The following is a 20,887-nucleotide window of genomic DNA, read 5'->3' on the forward strand; positions in this document are numbered from 1 at the left end:
GAGACAATATTGATATGATTTAAGGACAATGGGAGTTAGCACCCACCTAAGCGTGGGTAGCATACAAGTATTAAATCTAAATTATTACAAATAAGTAGGTATTGAAATACAGTGGTTAGTGACTCCTCCTGTTGCAGAGTTTACAGGAAGAGAACTGTAGGTCATACCCCCACCTCAAATACTTGTCAGATAGGTCTGTATCCTAACCTTATGTGAGCAGACAACATTATGTCTGCTGACCATAAGTCCATGTCGATGATACTTGTGTGGATAAAGAAGAAAGTGATCATAGTGTTGGCTGGATATATTTTCAGCCCGTTCATTTACCCTGTGATGGATTGTAGGGAGAAGAGCAGCTGAGCTTATTCTCTTTCGTTAAGTCAAGCTGGGCTTGTAATTAGGCGTAAAAGATCCTGATTGGACAACCATAATTTTGAGAATCATTTATTAATTAATCTCAATAGAATGATTTGCAAATAAACATGTGTAATATTATGTCTTTTATTTTTACCTTTAGTTAATTATTATTTTTTATTAATGTGATTTATCTTAACATTTGAGACAATTAATAATTTTGTTACTTTTTACTTTCAGTGCAACAGGATACAGTGGAAAAAGTATAGCAGGACATTGCTAACCTTGCTCAGGAAGCTGGGTTTGAGGAGGTGGACAGGGGAGATGTCCAGGATGTGCTCCAGTTACACAGCCAGGACCTCACCAATGAAAAACTCTTACAGCTCCAGCAGCAGAGCCTTCATAAACAAGAGGAGGACCAGCCAGAGGAGCTACCTGAGACTGTTCACTTTCAAGGTTGTCAGTGAGGGCCTTGACCTTATTGGTAAGGAGTTAAATTTTTCCCATACCAAGGACCCTCGCATGGAATGGAGTGGTACAGTTGCCTTCAGTGTGGAGAGAGACATCTGAGTCTACACTGAGATTTAACAACAGCTGAGGTGCAAGGCAAGACAATCCACCATATCCTGCTGATTCAGAGCCATCACCACCTTCAAACCACTTCCTGCATCTTCAGGTTCCAGTCCCACTCCCTTTACCAGTGGATTTTCTTCTACTCCTTCCCTTTCTGGTGTCTTTGGCAGACAGCAGTGATGAGGTGGACAACCCTCCACATCTCGCTGAGTAAGGTCCTTACTCAGCCGACCCCTGTTCATCCCCTTGTGGTGGTGAGCCCAGACTGCCCTCCCATAAAGTAATGTACCAAAGTTATACAGTACTGTATTTTAATAATATTTTCATGTGTTAGGTAGTAAATAACAGTAGTTGTGTACTAGTGATCATTAGTGAAGTAGGTTTTTTGGTTGTTTGTGTACCAATTTTGTGCTTTTGGGGTATGATATATACAGTACATATTTTATGTCATCGGGGAACCAAACCCTACTTTTCCCAAATGTTCTATTTGTTATAGGAAAATTCAGATTTTTTAAAAGAACCTAATCCACTCATATATCGAGGGATACCTTGTATATTTATGTTATTCTGGTAGTCAACAGTTTGCATTATAAGTCTTGAGAACATAACCAATACCCGATTCAAAATTGCATGAGACATGAAACTGAGAAAGAAGCGGTCAAATAGTGAAGGCAGTGTTAAAGTTTGATATACCTGTACACTAAGACCGATTGAGAGAAGAATGCAAGTACAGTGGTCCCTCGGTTAACGAACGCCTCAGTTAACGAATTACCTTCCATAAGAATCTTCAATTCGGTTCACGAAAAAAAATTCAATTAACGAAATCCTTACGAAAATCACATTTTGTTTTGAACATCAGCTAATAAGCTGAGGAGGTACTCAGCCAATTCAGTGATCTCTTCTATGTTTACGTTCAAATTAATCACTATCTTATAAGAATTCCAGCAATGCAAATTAAATTCACCCCAGTCACTTCTATTAAATTTTATAAGCAAAAAACAAAAACTTAATCTAAAGGACATAAATTAACAATTAAATACTTCACACCACAGGCGCCAACTGTCAAACATGTCACTGTCATCCCTCCCTCCCTACCCCCCACCTTCCCGAGAAACGCTTGGGAAAAAGCACTAGGCTTACAGGTTTAATAATAAATAATATCTCGGACTAAAGTTAGGAGAATATAATTTACATTGCTGGATTCCTTGCAAGACAGCGAATAATTTGAATATAAATGTCATATATTTTCCACATAAGATAAAATTTTTGCTCCCTCCAATAAAATTCTTAAATTAGATCTAAAATTTGTATGACTAATGCAAATTATAGCTTGTTTATATTCAAATTAATCACTATCTTATAAGAATTCCAGCAATGTAAATTATACTCTGGCCGGGTAATTTTTATGAATTTTATGAGCAAAAAACAAAAATCTCAAGTAAATAAACAAATTATACTTCACCAGACACTATCTGTCACCTCATCTCCCGCTCCCCCCCCTCTTCCTACGCTCGCTGACTCCCTCCCTACCCCTGCCTTCCCAGACAAAAGTTTCGTGTTTTCTTTAGGCTTTAAAGTGATTATTTTATATAAAATCTCAGACTAAAGTTAAGAGAATATAATTTGCATTGCTGAAATCCTTGCAAGATAGCGAATAATTTGAATATAAACAGCATATATTTTGCACAAGAGATAAAATTAATCACCTGTATCACATTACAGTAGTGATTTAAACAGTAGTGATTTAAGAGTTCTAGTTTATATGTACGATATATTAGGGTGTGTCATAGGAGGGAAGATCAGCTAAAACTAATGGCCCATCACTTTTTTGGTAGATTTTAGTGTATATAAACAGAAAATAATTTCAGTTTCAATATTTTGCAACCTTTTGCTAGGTAAATTTTAGCGTGAAATTTATCGAAAATCTAACGTACAGCTGCATTAGTGCATTACAATTAAATAGTGAACATTGCTTTCTGACTTCATTCTTTAACAACCCAACTAACAAAATTTTTTTCTGTTTCAGATTCTGCTGCATTTATAAGTTGATAATATTTGCGATGGCTGCTTGTGTCAGGACGAGGAACCAAAAATCCAGCCATCTCAGTCACTATCTTGGGTCTGGGAGAGAGCTGCTGAAGTCGGAGTTGCCTACATTGAGAGATGCTTTGAGATACGGTGTTTTAATCAGGCAAATCAGTGAAAAGAACCAAAGAACTTACACAACAAAGACATTGCCAGTGATATGACCAAAGCTGTCTTGGCACAGTACACTCTGGCTAATGCTCAGTTCAAGCCTCCAGTCATAACAAGTCAGAAGAAGATTAGTGAGAGACTGCTAGCCAGTTGGGAAAAGGCAAGAGATATCTCTCTTGGGAGAGGAAAACTTGCAGTTAAGGACAGCTTTGCCAAGCAACTGGACCAGTTATTTGACATAATTACTTGCAAGTGCCCAATTGTTCTCTGTCCTGAGTTTGGATGCGATCGTGACTGTAAATCCGAGGCCCACATCTGTATTTGCAAGCGTGAACTGAAGATTCCTGTGATCGAACTGGCATTTGTCAAAGCACAGAGAGAGAAGACTGGCAGTATAGGGGCTCTCATGATTTCTAGCCAAGATATTCCGGAGTCCAAGAGACAGGAGGCTGCCACAGAGAGACAGAAGAGGAGAAGAGTTGCCGGGGAAAAGAGACTTGAGAAGGCCCAGGGTGAGGTAAAAAAGGCTGATGATTGGAGTCAAGCTGATTCAGAGTTTAATGACTTCCCCATGGCTGATCCGAGTGCTGACCAGGAGAATGGTGACTTTGTCCCTAACCCAGAAAATAATGATCCCAAACCTTCCAGGCATAAGATTCGAAATAGGAAAGATATCCCGAGCATAGCTCTGGCCAGCATGCGACACCACACTGGTCTCAGAGAAACTGCAGAGATAGCAACAGCTGCCTGGATTGACGGTGGTTTGATAACACCTGATGATGTTCACCTGGTGATAGATCATAACAAAGTAAGGAGAGCTCAGGAGAAACTTGTCAGTAACCTAGAAGAGGAGTTTGATAAGGGGATAAGAGAAAATGGAATCAATTGTTTGTTCTTTGATGGGAGAAGGGATGACACTAAAGTGTTCATGAAAGTTGGAGATTCTGACAAGTTGTTCCCTGCCATGGTGAAGGAGGAACACTACTCCTGCTGCAGTGAACCAGGAGGGAAGTATTTGTGGCATTTCACTCCAGAGAAAGATGACATCAGGAAACCAGCTGAGATAGTGGCAGATAACATTGTGAACTGGCTCAGAGAGAGGAACGTAGACCAGACCCTGCAGGCCATTGGAGGGGACAGCACCAACACGAACACAGGGTGGCAAGGGGGGATCATACAGTGGATAGAGCGGAAGATTGGGAGGAAGCTGGTCTGGATTGTTTGTGACCTCCACACCAACGAGTTGCCACTAAGACATCTGATCCAGGAGCTGGATGGCAAGACTCTTTCAAACAACAGATGGTCTGGTCCTCTTGGCAAGATGCTGGACTCTGCCACTGAGTTAGAAATAAATCCGAGCTTTGAAAAAATCACAGTTGGCCCTCCACTCGTTGAGCTTGCACATACTGTCATTGACGACCTGAGTACTGACCAGTACTATGGTTACATGATTTGCAGTGCCATCAAAACTGGGGTCATGCCTGATAGACTTGCTTACCTGCAGATAGGTCCAGTCTCACATTCTAGATGACTCACAACAGCTCTCAGGTTCTGCAGAATTTGGGTCGCTCATCATAAACAGAAAGGGAACCAGCTTCACAACCTGAGACTTATTGTCCAATTCATCGTGAGTGTCTACTTGCCAAATTGGTTCAACACCAAGGTCAAGTCATCGTTCTCCGAAGGTCCGAGGCATGTTCTCTTCCAGCTTGAGCTCCTGAGGAGTCAGCCAAGGAGGGTTGTTCAGATTGTGGAGCAGACTGTGAGGAGATCTTCCTGGTATGCTCATCCCGAGGCAGTTCTGCAGACAATGCTCTGCAGTAAGGATGAGGAGGAGAGAAGAGTGGCAGTCAAAAAGATCTTGGATATGAGACTTATGAGAGGAGCTGGGCATGACGAATCAGTTGGTGACGATTCCTTCAGGGTCAGGAAGACTCCTGAAGTCAATCTAGGTGCCAAGACCCTCACTGATCTCATAGATCTGGATAACATCCAGGCTGGCAGTGAGCCCCCTCTTACCTGCAGCCTCACCAATGTTCAAGTCAGAGCTTTCCTGGACAACCCCATGCATGTCCCTGCCTGGCCCTCGCACACCCAGAGTATAGAGCGTTGTGTACAGCAAGTGAGCGAGGCCAGCAGTCACGTGTACAGCCAGGAGAGGAGGGAAGGCTACATCCGAGCTCAGGTGGTCAGCAGGGAGGTGATGAGTAGAAACAGAAGCAAGAAAGACATGTTCTCTATGGTGTGCAGCAACACCGGGTCGTAGTAGTAAAACCGGTTTTTGTATTTGATGATTTTGTTTTCTAAAGGAATATTAAATTTAATAAATGTGTCAAGATCATTCGTTTCACTATTCTGGATCATTTTCATCCTAATAAATTAACCTGATACATTTACTTTACTTTAAATAAGCTATTTAGTGGTGGTGGTAAAAGGGTGGGAATACTGAATTTTCATAAGATTTCAAGTTAAAATTTACCTAGCAAAAAATGAAAACTTTTCAAATCTGAAGATATCACATGATTCTGCACATAGAACTACATCATTAATACCATGGACCGATTTTTCAAACTCAAAAAAAAAAAATTCGCCTCCGTATGACACACCCTAACGATATATATAGTAATTTAAAGGCGATTTAGGTGAATTTTAGGAGTGTTTCTGACTTTATGCATTTTTGCCTTTACTTTGTACAGTATATACTTTTCTGTGAGCTGGAACCAATTACCAAATATCCCATTGAATCAATAGTTTCGGTTAACGAACGACCTTCTGGAACGAATTGTGTTCGTTAACCGAGGGACCACTGTACTGTATTGTAGTCTAACATAAATAAGTACCCTGTATTGTATTGTAGTCTAACAGAATCATTTTCATTAATTATTATACTGTACTATAGCATTATATGGATTAACATCTTATTACTCCACTTTCCCTTCTGTTTCATGGATAGTCTCGTCCCATCCCTACATGAGTGGCCAAAGGATAATAATTCTGTACTGCAATTTACTGACATTTATTTCAATATTCTGAATTTAATGATGATAATCCTAAGTGTTATGTTAAGTCCATTATTTACAATGTTTAAGCCTAAAGCAAAAAATAACTGTACTACATATAAATTTACACACATATCTTCAAACAAAAGGCCTTTAAAGATGACCTTAAGAAAACTAAAATAACAATTTAATCCACACTTCAGAAAATTTGGAAACAAGGCAGACACAGCCAGGGAATTTTTTTTTTTTGCATTATTATATACGGTATGTATGAGAAGTAAACCATGGAGAAGGATGACAGGAATGAAGAGTGAATTTCAGGTTTTGCCACTATGAGGAGTTTGGTTGTTTGAGACAATTGTTCTCTCTCTAATCACAAAGAAAGATCATAGGGATGAGGAATGATGGTTTGTTGTATCTGTACAGTCGGCCCTTAACATACGCAGGTTTAGCATACACGGATTTGCAAATACGCGGATTGCCCCGCCGGAGGAATATTCTGTACATTGAAGTACATTCAAATCGCGCACGGCACCAAACACTGCACATCGCCCGCTACCCCACACACACACACACGCATAGCGCGTCACGCCACCCCGTGCTCCTGCATTGAGTCAGTCTCGCTGTAACCACGCTAGTGTTGACATCAGCATTGTAGTTGAAAAAATATTACATTTCCGTGAATGTATTATATCTAGCACAGTATGAATAGAATATCACTAATATAACAGTATTTTAACCGAAAACTATTAAAAAACGAGTAACATATCTTGAACATCGGAAGGTTTGGTAAAGTCTTTTGTTTTCATGTAGTTTATCCTAATTTACATTGAAATACATTACGCTTCATCAAAACTACTATTTATTTCTGAGAATATGGAAATGTAATATTTTTGCTGAAATGACGTACGTATTACAGTGGAAAGTGACGAAAGCAATGACTTTCGCTTACGTAATCGCTTTTCGAATGGTTTTCAGTTAAAAAACTGTTGTATTACAATAATATTCCATCCAAATTCACTTGTGATGCAACAGTTTTTTAACTGAAAACCATTCGAAAAGCGATTAAGGTAACATCTTTTAAATGAAAGAAAGCGAAAGTCATTGTTTTCGTCACGATTTTATCCCACTTTCCACTGTAATACGTAAGTCATTTCAGCAAAAATATTACATTTCCGTGAATGTAGTATATCAAGCACAGTATGAATAGAATATTATTGTAATATAGCAGTATTTTAACCGAAAACTATTAAAAAAACGAGTAACATCTCTTGAACATCGGAAGGTTGGGTAAAGTCTTTTGTTTTCGCCATGTATTTTATCCTATTTTACATTGAAATACATCACGTTTCAGCAAAACTACTATTCATTTCTGAGAATATATTCATTCAGGCACAGTTTAGGTAAAATATACAAGTGATGTAACAGTTTTTAACTGAAAACGATTCGAAAAACACGTACCCTCTAGCCCTGTTTAAGGAGAAGACTGGGAGGAGCTGTTTTGTGCTGAAGATGATGACAAGGAAAATGATTTTGATGGATTTTAATGAAAATATTCAGAAATATGGTAACGTAGTATTTATTCAAGTGAATTAGGATAGAATATTATTGTAATACAACAGTTTTTTAACTGAAAACCATTCGAAAAGCGATTACGGTAAAATCATTTGAACAACGAAAGAAAGCGAAAGTCATTGCTTTCGTCATGATTTTATCCCACTTTCCACTGTAATACGTACGTCATTTCAGCAAAAATATTACATTTCCATACTTATTTTTGAGAATATATTCATTCAGTCACATTTAAGGTAAAATATACTTGTGATGTACAGTAGTACCCCAATTTACGCGGTCAATTGAACCCACAGGGTACCGCGGAAAGTGAAATCCGCGTAAATGGAACAACAGAACATATGGGATTAATTCCAATAGAGACTGGCCCGACCCCCAAACTCCACTTTTTCCGACACAATACCTATGTTGTAGTAAAAATAACATCTAAATTTTATGATGGTATGCTCACACAATTAATATTTAAGAGAAATACAGTCGCCAGGTTAATGTCCATTCAAATAATAGACTCAAATCCCCCCCCCCTCTTCCCACTCACTGGCCCCTACCTCTCTGAGAAATGATTGGGTGAAACACTATATTTTAACGTTTAGTAATAAATAATACCTCAGACTAAAGTTAGGATAATATAATTGACATTTCTGGATTCCTTGCAGGCCAGGGAGTATTTTGAATGTAAACTTCATATATTTTGCAATAAAGATAAAATACTTGCCTTGTGTAAACCAAATTATTACATGAGATCTAAAATTTGTATGTCTAATACAAAATCCATGATGTTTATATTCAAAATGATCATCATATTGTAAGAATTCCAGCAATGTAAATTATATTCTGGTCCAGTAATTTGTATGAATTGTATGAGCTAAAACAAATATCTTCAGTTAATAAAAAAAAAATATTCTTCACGACACTATCTGTCAATCAAAGTACCCCAACTTGCCTCCCCCCTCTTCCAACCGCGCCAGATGGTTGGTTGGTCCCAACCCTCCCCCCACCTTCCCTCCCTACCAGAGAAATGTTGGGTGAAAAAACTAATTTTAACTTTTAGTAACAAATAATACCTCAGACTAAAGTTAGGATAATATAATTGACATTGCTGGATTCCTTGTAAGACCAGGAACATTTTGAATATAAATGTTATATATTTTGCACAAAAGATAACTATTTACTCAGTGTAAACATTACATCTAAAATTTGTATGTCTAATGCAAAATCTATGATGTTTATATTCAAAATGATCATCAAATTTTAAGAATTTCAGCAATGTAAATTATATTCTGGCCGGGTAATTTGTATGAATTTTATGAGCTAAATAAAAAAAAAAAAATTATACTTCACGCGTATATGGGTAGATGAACCGCGGAAGTGAAAGTTCGGTTCTGGCGAGGCACCGCGCATATGAGAAATCGCGTAAAGTGGGGTCATACTGTAATATTTTAATGAAAATACCCGGTATTTAGAAATACGGTATCGTAGTTTTATTTTGTTTCAAATTTAATTAACAAAGATTGATGTTTCAAATGTAATGAACAAAAATTTATGTATCTATAAATAAACTTTAAAAAAATGAATACTTTATGTTTTACATCGTCTTGTGCTACCATACCATGTATTTGGCTACTTTGGGCTTGCTATGATGACGCAAGAGATCTGCCCTGGCAACTGTACCGACACTCACAGCTGGTGGTGCATCGTTTCCATTGTTTACTATTAGTTACTGGTAAATATTTTTCAACCTAACAAAACTATTACCCGTTTAGAGGTCGACCCCCAATTTGTTGCCAAATAATTTGGTCTTAAAAACTCGAACTACACACAGGTATATACGGTAAATAAGGACATGGGGGGGCCAGGGGTGTTTTTAGGGGGGGAGGCAGCAAAAACACGCGGATTTTTAACATTCACGGGTATCTCTGTTACCTAATCCCCGCGTATGTTAAGGGCCGAATGTAGTTGCATAAGAGTTTTATACAAATATTCCTCGCCTATGATGCACAGAGAAAATTTTGTCCTATCAACCTGGGAATCTCTCTTCAAGTCACACCTATGAAGTGTTGCATTTGTGTAAAAAGGCTTACCTGATAAAGCAATAAAAATATATTAGAACTCGACTTAAAACTGTGCTATGTAACTTAAATAGCAATTACTATTTTGATATTAAATATAAAAAACAGGTAATATTTCATAATACAGTTGTACCCCACTTAACGCGGTCAATTGAACCCAGAGGGTCCCGCGTTAAGTGAAAACCGCGTTAAGTGAATAACAGAACATATGGGATTAATTCCAATAGAACCCAGCCCGACCCCCAAACTCCACTTTTTGACGACAAATAACTATGTTGTAGTAAAAATAACATCTTAATTTTATGATGGTACATGCACACAATTAATACTTAAGAGAAATAGAGAAATACAGTTGCCAAGTTAATGTCCATTCAAATAATGGACTCAACTCCCTCCCCCTCTTCTCACACTACACTCACTGGCTCTTCCCTCTGAGAAATTTTTGGGGGAAAACCAGGTATAGTAATAAATAATTCCTCAAACTAAAGTTAGGATAATATAATTGACATTGCTGGATTCCTTGTAAGACCAGGAATATTTTGAATATAAATGTCATATATTTTTCACAAAAGATAACATATTTACTCAGAATAAACTTTACATCTAAAATTTGTATGTCTAATGCAAAATCTATGATGTTTATATTCAAAATGATCAGCAAATTGTAAGAATTCCAGCAATGTAAATTATATTCTGGCCGGATAATTTGTATGAATTTTATGAGCTAAAACAAATATCTTCAGTTAATAAAAAAAAAAAAATATTCTTCGACACTATCTGTCAATCAAAGTACCCCACCTTGCCTTCCCCCCCTCTTCCAACCGCGTGGTCAGTCCCAACCCTCCCCCCACCCCCCACCAATCCTCCATTCAAGAGTTTTTAACATTTAGTATTAAATAATACCTCAGATTAAAGTTAGGATAATATAATTGACATTGCTGGATTCCTTGTAAGACCAGGAATATTTTGAATATAAATGTCATATATTTTGGACAAAAGATAACATAATTACCTAGAGAACAATTTTTATCTAAAAATTGTATGTTTAATGCAAAATATATGTTGTTTATATTCAAAATGATCACCAAATTATAAGAATTCCAGCAATGTAAATTATATTCTGACCGGGTAATTTGTATGAATTTTATGAGCTAAAACAAATATCTTCAGTTAATAAAAAAAAAAATAATTCTTCACGGGTAACAGATGGTCGGTCGGTCGGTCCCTCCCTCCCCCCCACCCCCCACCCCCCACCAACCGTCCCAAGGAGATGTGTGGGATAACCACTAAATTTTAATAAATAATACCTCAAACTAAAGTTAGGATAATATAATTGACATTGCTGGATTCCTTGTAAGACCAGGAATATTTTGAATATAAATGTCATATATTTTGGACAAAAGATAACATAATTACCTAGAGAACAATTTTTATCTAAAAATTGTATGTTTAATGCAAAATATATGTTGTTTATATTCAAAATGATCACCAAATTATAAGAATTCCAGCAATGTAAATTATATTCTGGCTGGGTAATTTGTATGAATTTTATGAGCTAAAACAGGCAGTCAGGCAGGGTGGCGGGTGGGGGGGTGGTGCGAATCTAAAAATAGCTCTCGAGCCGGACACTCACCGCGTATATGATGAAAAATGCTGCGTTAAGTGAAAGTTCAGCTTTGGCAAGGCACCGCGTATATGCGAAAACGCGTTAAGTGAAAGCGCGTTAAGCGGGGTAATACTGTATATCACAAACAGGAAACTTACAACAATAATGAAGACATGAAATTGATGTAATTTCTATCCTTATCAGTGAGAGGAGAGCTGCAAAAACAATTATCTTTCTTTATAGTGTACTGTCAAGAGATAAGCAATTACTATAATTTTTTTTTGTCTTCTTAAATTTCATAAACAGGTACCCAAGTGGACACCAGGGATGTTATAGAGCAAATTTTCAACTCCAAAGGTCTTTGGCAGCAAGTGTTTCCATTAATCTGCTATGTTATTTCAAAGACAAATTTCTGCAATATACCTGCTAATGTATGGTATTTTCTTGCTTTATGGCAGTTAAATACTGTAGATTCTCGTGCACTAGCAACCTTGCCAATACTTGAGAAGGTGTTCTTTATATTTTAGTTAATACAGTACTTGAGGAAACCTGAAAATTTCAAAAGTTTACAGTAGCCATAGCAGAATGCTTGCTTAAGAGGTGCTTCTTTAGGCTAGACTTGCGTGCCGTCATGTGATCACAGTAAGGGCAAGTGAAAGGCTTTTCTCCAGTGTGAATTCTCAGATGACGGGTAAGGTCTGACCGTAAGAAGAATGGCCGAAAACAAAAGTGGCAAGTGTGAGGTCCTCCTGCTGGTGGTCCTGGTGGCACAGCTGGTGACAACCCCGACGGCAGTCCTCTACCCATCCCCTAGAAGAGGAACAGCAGCTTCACAAAAAGCTCAACAAAACTCCCACCAAACTCATTAATAAAAATAATAAGTCTACAAAATACTACTCATGTTACAAAAGCCACTTTACTTAAACCTGCCTTTACAGTACATAAGGTACATCTGCCTCACTAGTGACAACATTATACCCTTCATAAAACTTAAAAGGCACATCCACCGTGCTGAAGCAAATACACATATTTCAAACAGTACAGTAGTTAACACACTTAACTTATTACTAAAGTACATCCTCCTTAAGTGGAACACACACCTTCATACACAAGCTACCACACATTTCCCTTGATAACACATCTACCTGTTCAAGGCAACATATTCTCACATAGCAGTTAACACACATCACCATCTAGTAGTTAACACACATCATCATACAGTAGTTAACGCACAACACCATCCAGTAGTTATCACACATCACCATCCAGTAATTAACACACATCATCATTCAGCAGTTAACACACATCACCAACCAGTAGTTAACACACATCATCATACAGTAGTTATCACACATCATCATACAGTAGTTAACACACATCATCATACAGTAGTTATCACACATCATCATACAGTAGTTAACACACATCATACAGTAGTTAACACACATCATCTTACAGTAGTTAACACATCATCATACAGTAGTTATCACACATCATCATACAGTAGTTAACACACCTTAATACAATGGTTAGCACACATCTATTTTGTTGAATCTAACACTTTTCATCCCCATACTGTACATCACCTAATATTAACACATCCATATTGTTGATGCTTAACATCAATGAGTTCATACATACAGGGAGAACAAACACTGACTGGCCTTCATCAACAAACATACATAAATTAATATAAAAAAATAATATATATATATATATATATATATATATATATATATATATATATATATATATATATATATATATATATATATATATATATATATATATATATATATATATATATATATATATAAACTGAGGAAATAATATTGTTTTATAATGTTCATAAATATGTAAATCAGGGATTATACAGTATAAGCTTGTGTTAAAATAAATTGATAATATAGAATATCCTTGAAAAATGGCTGTTTAAACTATACCAAACCTTTGTTTAACCTCAACTATAATTCTTTGTAATTGTAGCATCTACATAAACAAGTGTTGACTTTGTGGGCGGCAGAGAGCAGTCAGTGATAGTTTCCACCATAAATGGAAGACGATATTTTTTGTCTCTCTTCTTTGACCTGACTTGACTCAATGTCAGGTGGAGGTAGGGTGGGGGAATAGTAGTCTCATATTACTGACCTGGTGGAATGTCAGGTCACCCTTTCTTTGGTGGATTAATGGGTCTCATGACCTGAAGATGTCTTGAATAAACACGAAATCTAAAGTATTTTTATGGAGATTGTGATAAGTATACAGAGGTCCCTCGGTTAACGAAATTTCAGTTAACGAATTATCTTCCATAAGAATCTTCAATTCCGTTAACGAAAAAAAATTGATTACCGAAATCCTTACGAAAATCACGTTTTGTTTTGAACATCAGCTGATAAGCTGAGGAGATACTCAGCCAATTCAGTAATCTCTTCTATGTTTACATTCGTTTCCAATGGAGTAAATATCAAGAAAATTGTGCTCTTTAATATTTGTGCATTTTTTTATACAGTGTTAAAATTATTGGTCATTCAAAAATTTAGCCATACAAGCTCTGTCTACATAAAGTTTTTCAACTATTATTTTTGGCTCGATATATGTAACTTTATATATATATACAGTTAACCCTCACTTTACGCGGTCCCGCATTCCGCGTTTCCACGTTAACGCGGTGCCTTGCCAGAACCTCAGGTGCTCACATTACGCGGTACGTGAACCCCATTACGCGGAGAGTGTCCGGCGCGACGCTATTTTTAGATTCGCCCCACCCGCCGGCCTGCCTGCCTGCCTCTCCCTCCTCCTCCCTCCGCTTGGGCAAGCGGCGCGGTAAGGTTGCGCAGTGTGTGTCTTTGTTGCGTTATCACTGACGTCATATGACGTATCAGACCTGTGATTGACCATGCATCCCTACCCCCCTCTGCTGCTAGCTGTAATTGGCTTAAAGTATTATGACGTGTCCACCCGGGGGAGGGAGGGAGGGAGGAAAGACGACGCTTGACCTAGCCGCGGCAGTTTCATCCCTCAAGGCCACTCCGTGTAAACGCGCATCCATTGTTCCGTAAAATGGCTTCCGCCGGACCACCACCCCCAGAGAGAAACCTTTCCTTACCTGGACCCAGCGGCACTAAACCAAAGAAGACACGACGTTCCTTAAGCTACGAGGTGAAGTATAGCATCATCCAAGAGTTGGAGAAAGGAACAAGGCAGGTTGATTTGGCGCGCCAGCATGGCGTGAACGAATCTACGATCCGGACTATAAAGAAGGATTCAGCCAAGATAAAGGAGCACATGAAGATCACAAAGTCTACAGGTGCTTCTATGATCAAGTATTTTCACAACCAGGTGCTTCTCAAGACAGAAAAATTACTTGTGAGGTACTTGGTGCGTCAGGCGCGACGGAACATGGCGGTCGACACGCGCTCTGTTAAGGACTACGCACGTGAACTGTACATAGCAGTGGCACGAAAGATGGGAACTTCAGAGCCCAAACCCTTTAATGCTTCCTCTGGATGGTTACAAAGGTTTAAGATCCGGAACAAGATCACCAATATAAACATTGGTGGTGAAGAAGTGAGTGCTGATCGTGCTGCAGCTCGGGAATTTCCTCCGTTTTTACGTGAGATTATGGAGGAAGGACAGTACAGTGACGACCAGGTGTTTAACATGGACGAATCTGGTCTTTTCTGGAAAAAACTACCTTCCAAGTCCTTCGTTGTAAAGAATGCCTGCAGGATTCGGGGCCGGAAAATGCAGAAGGAACGCATCACCGTCCTGTTTACCACCAATGCCTCTGGTACCTGTAAGCTCAAGTTATCGGTGATCCACACAGCCCGCAAGCCGCACGCCTACAAGAGCATGGACATGACCAAGCTAAATGTCCACTGGCTGACCGCACGTAAGGCATGGATGTTCTCTACACTGTCCCTCTCCTGGTTTGATGACTGTTTTGTTCCCGATGTAAAGAAATTCTGTGAGCGACAGAATGTCCCATTTAATATTTTGTTGCTGCTGGACAACGCACCAGGACACTCGCCCCTACTGTTAGATCGTCACCCCAACGTAAAAGAGGTCTTCCTTCCTCCCAACACTACGTCTATATTACAGCCCATGGACCAAGAGTTAATCTGTAATGTAAAAGCTGCATTCTCAACAAAAAAATTCCAGCTCCTAAACGACTACACCAACACCAGGGAAGAGTTGCGTAACCTGAGTGACACCACCACCGATAGCAAGAGCGAAGAAGATGAGGATCAACAGTTGGAACAGCAAAAAATACTCTTCAAACAATTCTGGAGAGTATTTAACATCAAGAAAGCTGTGGACTTCTTGGTGGAGTCATGGGATCAGCTGTCTATTGCTACAATTCGTCATGCATGGAGACATGTGTTGCATGGAATACCAGGTGAGAGGAGGAGTCAATCTGTGACTGGTGAGGTTCAGAATGTTGCAGTAGCAGTGGACCTTGCCAGAGAAGCTGCGCAGACTGTTACAGTTCCAGGCTTCTCCGAGACCACCAACGACGACATCCTGGAGGTGATCAGAGATCCTGAGGTGACTGCCGACGAGATGGTGGAAGAAGATCACGTCAGTGAAGAGGAGGAAGAAGGTGCGTCATTCTCCGAAGAACACAGTTTAACTCATAGTGATATTAAGGGTGCCATGGAGTGTGCAGAGAAAATGAAGTCCTTCCTTTCCCGCGACAATGACGATGACCGCTATGAAGTCTTCCATACCCGGCTGGTGCAGGCTATGGAGCCGTACATCACGGTGTATCACGACAACATAAACACCAGCCGTCAAAAAAGCATAACCGAGTTCTTCGCCCGCAACCCACCACAGCCAGCCCAAGCCAGTGATAGTGACAGTGAAGATGACTTTGAGGGATTTGTCAGGGAAGCCCTGACAACTGTAAGTGACAGTGATGGTGATTCACCTAGTAATGGTGATTCACCTGAGGGCCAGTAATCTGCCCTCTGCCTCGGAACCAGCCTCCATCCCCGTATGCCGACCCATCTCTTCTACTACTGTAAGTGTTCCACCTAACTTTTAGTTTTTCTAACCTAACCTTTATTTTTCCTATGTTAACCTTTATTTTTCCTAACCTAACCTCTTCTATATTACTTGTTTTTTCATACCATCATAAAGTTAAGATAAAATTTTTACTACAACATAGTTGTGTGTCGTCAAAAAGTGGAGTTTGGGGGTCGGCCCGGACTCTATTTCAATTAATCCCATATGTTATGTTATTCACTTTACGCGTTTCTCACTTTACGCGGGACCCTCCGGGTTACATTAACCGCGTAAAGTGAGGGTTAACTGTATATATATATATATATATATATATATATATATATATATATATATATATATATATATATATATATATATATATATATATATATATATATATATATATATATATATATATATATATATATACACGATTTTAGTTTGTCCCATAGGTAGATAGGCAGTATTTTTTATTTTTATTTTTATTTTTTTACTTATCTAAATTATTATTATTATTACAGGAGTATTAAATTTTTGCCCCTCAGGCCCCAATGTGGGTCGGTGACCTATGCCCGGGTGGGCTAATCCCCGTAAAAAAAAACAACAAAGCCGCGGGAAATTAAGGTTTGTTTACATCCGGCAGCTCTCTCTCTCTCTCTCTGCTTGTCTATACAGAGTACAACATTTAATCCTTCAATATATTTGATTAGTAAATAAATGTTGCTTTCATATTCTTATGTAGAGTAATGACGATATGTTTTAAAGGGTGCGCACTTACATACGCGCAGTCTCATTTTTTTTTTTACCATAAATGGTTAGCTACTTATATTGTTCCATTTATTAACATTAAATAACATTACAGGTACTTCAAACAACCATATTAATTTTTTTACATTAATTTTACTACACCTACAATCAGGGTCTTATTTTCTTCAGTTTTATATGTAGAACCAATCAGTCACTGGTTTTGTAAGCTTTAACATAAACAATGCCGGGAGCCGTCTCATCTCCTCGCGTTTTAATATTCCACGTATTATTAATAAATTGTATTGTTAATTTTGCACACGCAAACATTAATTCAATAAAAACAAATTCAGAAACATTAATTAAAATATATATGCACAGTAAATAAGTGTTGCTTTCATATTCTTATGTAAAGTAATGACGAAATGTTTTCACGTGTGTGCACTTACATACGCGATCTCTCTTTTTTCTTTACCATTATCGTTAGCTACTTCTATTGTTCCATTTATTAACATTAAATAACATTACTTAAAACAACCATATTAATTTTACTACAGCTACAACCAAGGTCTTATTTTCTTCAGTTTTATATGTAGAACCAGTCAGTCACTGGTTTTGTAATCAATGAAAACAATGCTGTGTTATTTCCTCGTGTGTTTTAATATTCTACGTGTTATTAATTAATTGTATTGCTCATTTTGCACACATAAACATTAATTCGATAAAAAAGACATTCAGTAATAAACAATAATGAATCTTTTGTACATAAGAGAAATGACGCTGTTTGCACGATTATGCACGTTGGCGGGCCGTTCAAACCCGTCGAAATTCAAGTTTCCGCCGTCAAAATTTTTATTTATTTTTTTTTGTGTGTTCCAATAAAATACGTTGAATTAAAAACTCGCAAAATTTGAGAAACTACTATACGACATTTAACCCTTCAATATGTCTTCAAAGAGACCATGACGCAGTGAAAGTGGTGCTAGTGATTCCAAACATAAGCACAAGTCACTATCTATCCAGGAAAAGGGTGAATTTCCATGGTCTGGCACCGGTCAGGTCCCGAGGTTGCCGGACTAGAGAGGTACAACCTGTGTATAAATATATAGTAGTGATTTAAGGGTGATTTAGGGGAATTTTAGGAGTGTTTCTGACTTTTTGCATTTTTGGCTTTACTGTACTTTGTTGTCATGGTCACTTCGACTGCTAGTCTGTTTAACTAATGATTCTTATTAAACTCCACGACCGCAAAACATGAGAGGGTTGCTGGTTAGCTACCCCTGAGTAGGAGACGTGTTGTTCCCATTCGTTTTACACTCGGGATCCCTCTGTAAGGCCCACCTTTGTGAAGACAGTTGTCAATCCGTTGTTTATTCCACTTTCTCCTGGGAAGCTCAATCTTGGATTAGTCAGTGTAAATCAACTCAAGTAATTCGCCAGACCTTTGTCAACTGAGGGTCATCCTTGAATGAGTAACAGTTGAGTTGTTTGTAATCTCTGTCATTGCGTGAGTAGCGATCGCTGGCAACTCAGGGGTATATATACCACGGGTAAGGGAGATAGAGCGTCCCCTGAAGCCTGCTCTTCCCGTTTGCCTCCAGGTATGTTTCTGTGTTCCCTAGCCATTCAGTTTGATTCAGTCAATTGTAGTGAATATCTGTGTTCATCAGTGTTCATGCTTCAACAGTTGAATTGTCATTCACCCAGTGTAAGAAGTAATATAAGGTAAATGTCGCTGTCGTTTCCAGGCGAGAGATTTGTTGTGATTGTGTTGTCATCATGCTTCCCAGTCCCTTGCCTCGTCCCCTGACACCTGCTCTTCCCGTTTGCCTCCAGATCCAATTGTGACTCTTGGATCACTCAACAACTGTCCTGGATGCAGTAGATACCCAGCAGGGATCAATATATGAAACAATGGCACCGATGCGGCATGATTAATCTGCTCCACTGCCTCGTGGAGCCAAACCCCAGACTCGCCATGTGTCTGGCTACCACCGACCACAGCAACGGTCGTGAGCCCCAGTGTCCTACCCTGGGACGCTCCCTGGAAGTTATATGTCCACAGAGTGTGTTGTAATGTGTATGTTAGGGGGGTAATTAGCAGGAAATAATTATCCCATGTTGGGTAGTGGACCCATGAACTTGCTGGTTTCAGTATTAACGTGTATGTTGTGAGTGCATCTCATATGCACTACCAACAGTCAGTAAGTTGTGTAAAGTATCTTGTAATGTGTGAGAAGTAAAGTTGTCCACTTGGGACTAGGAGTAAAGTCTTGTAACTGTAATGAGATGTACCACTAGAAGATGTGGGTGAAGTAGAAGTACCTACTTGGAGTGGCAGTAAAGTAATCTACAGGGAGATGCCATGCACTATGTATTGTGAGTAGGGCCAAGGAACCGGTCCTGCTAGGTAATGTATGTAACACCAGTAAGGTTGTGTGCAGTAAGAGTGTAATATCTGAGTAATTGATGTTGAGTAAGAATAAGAAAATAAGTAAATAAGCAAATAAGTAAAGAAGAAAATACTGAGTCTGCAATAAGCCCAGGAGTTGAGCGTGGTAGTTATATGTTAATAATACCTCTTTTGAGCTTGCCAATCACAATGTAGGATTTGAAGTTGATGAAGAGTTTGTTCAGGAGTCAGGTGGTGAGGTGACATGCCAAGACACTTATACAGCACACACATTAACAGCACTACTAAACCATTGTCTTGTAACATTTTACATTATAATTTCTATTTTAAAATTAATTGATACATGATGGCTCGACTGGACTACATTTGCACTTAGACAACTGATCAATGAATAAACCAGGGCATATGGAGACTCATTATATATTAGTGGTGTCACGAAGCTTCGTATCTGCAACCACATAAATTATCACAACCTGTACTCAAATGTACTAATGTAATGAAGGATCTTAGGGGGAATTTATCTGAACACCAACTCTAAGTTCAGCTATTTATTAATTAACTGAATGGCATGGACACATTAATAGATCAATATATCGAAGTTACTAGACACTGACTCTAGGACACAAACATGAAATGGATACACTTCCCACCGTAAGTAACTCACACTAGGGGTCGCTCTGACAATGACTCATGTGTGACCTGAGGGAGGCCCAGCAGGTGCTGTTGAAGGTAGTGCTGGACTATGTCTCCTGTGGGAGACTCTGCTAGCTGTAGATGCAGTACTGGGGAGGGAAGTCTCCCTCTGAGGAGAAGCTGTTGGCTCCTTCCCTATTACAATAATAATCCGAATGAGACTGTCCCGAAGAGGGAACTGCAGGGCCTTTATATTGGCGTGAGTCGGATGATGTCGTCACAAATCTGGGTGTGTCTGGTTGGGTGACAGGTGAACTCGCTGGAGGGTAGAGTCTTGAGTAACACGGTCATGTCGCCGGGTTAAGCTAATCGCGTGGCAGTGAGAACTCTGGGTCAATGAGACAGACCTCTCTTGGGTCAGGTCTGGACAGCTTGTTCAGGTGTAGTTTCTTGAGCAACACGGTAATAACGCCGTGTTAACTCAGTTACCTTGTCCGTGACCTCTCCTGGGTCAGGTCTTACTATCACTGTAGGGTGTGTCAACCTATGTGGGTTACCACGTGGGCATCTACTTACTGTGGTGTGTTGTATTTCTCTGGGTTGTAAGCTGTGGTCTGATAAACAGTCATTACACTCAGTTAATTCCTAAAATTATTATGTATGGTACAAAATAAGGTATGTTTATACTCAAATTAATCGCTATCTTACAAGAATTCCAGCA

At 38.8% G+C, this 20,887-nt stretch overlaps 1 protein-coding gene across 2 annotated transcripts in view; it reads right to left on the reverse strand.

Annotated features, from left to right (window-relative positions):
- Nucleotides 1-12,076: 12,076 nt before the first annotated feature.
- The window catches only part of LOC121866407 (zinc finger and BTB domain-containing protein 7A-like), a 140,993-nt gene continuing 132,182 nt past the window's right edge, over nt 12,077-20,887 (reverse strand). For both annotated transcript variants that reach the window (XM_042366064.1, XM_042366072.1), the window contains exon 9: nt 12,077-12,179. The gene's annotated coding sequence lies outside the window, so the exon portion shown is untranslated. The remainder of the gene's footprint in view (nt 12,180-20,887) is intronic.

This window comes from Homarus americanus, unplaced genomic scaffold (assembly GCF_018991925.1).
Source record: "Homarus americanus isolate GMGI-L3 unplaced genomic scaffold, GMGI_Hamer_2.0 scaffold32583, whole genome shotgun sequence".
Taxonomy (NCBI): domain Eukaryota; kingdom Metazoa; phylum Arthropoda; class Malacostraca; order Decapoda; family Nephropidae; genus Homarus; species Homarus americanus.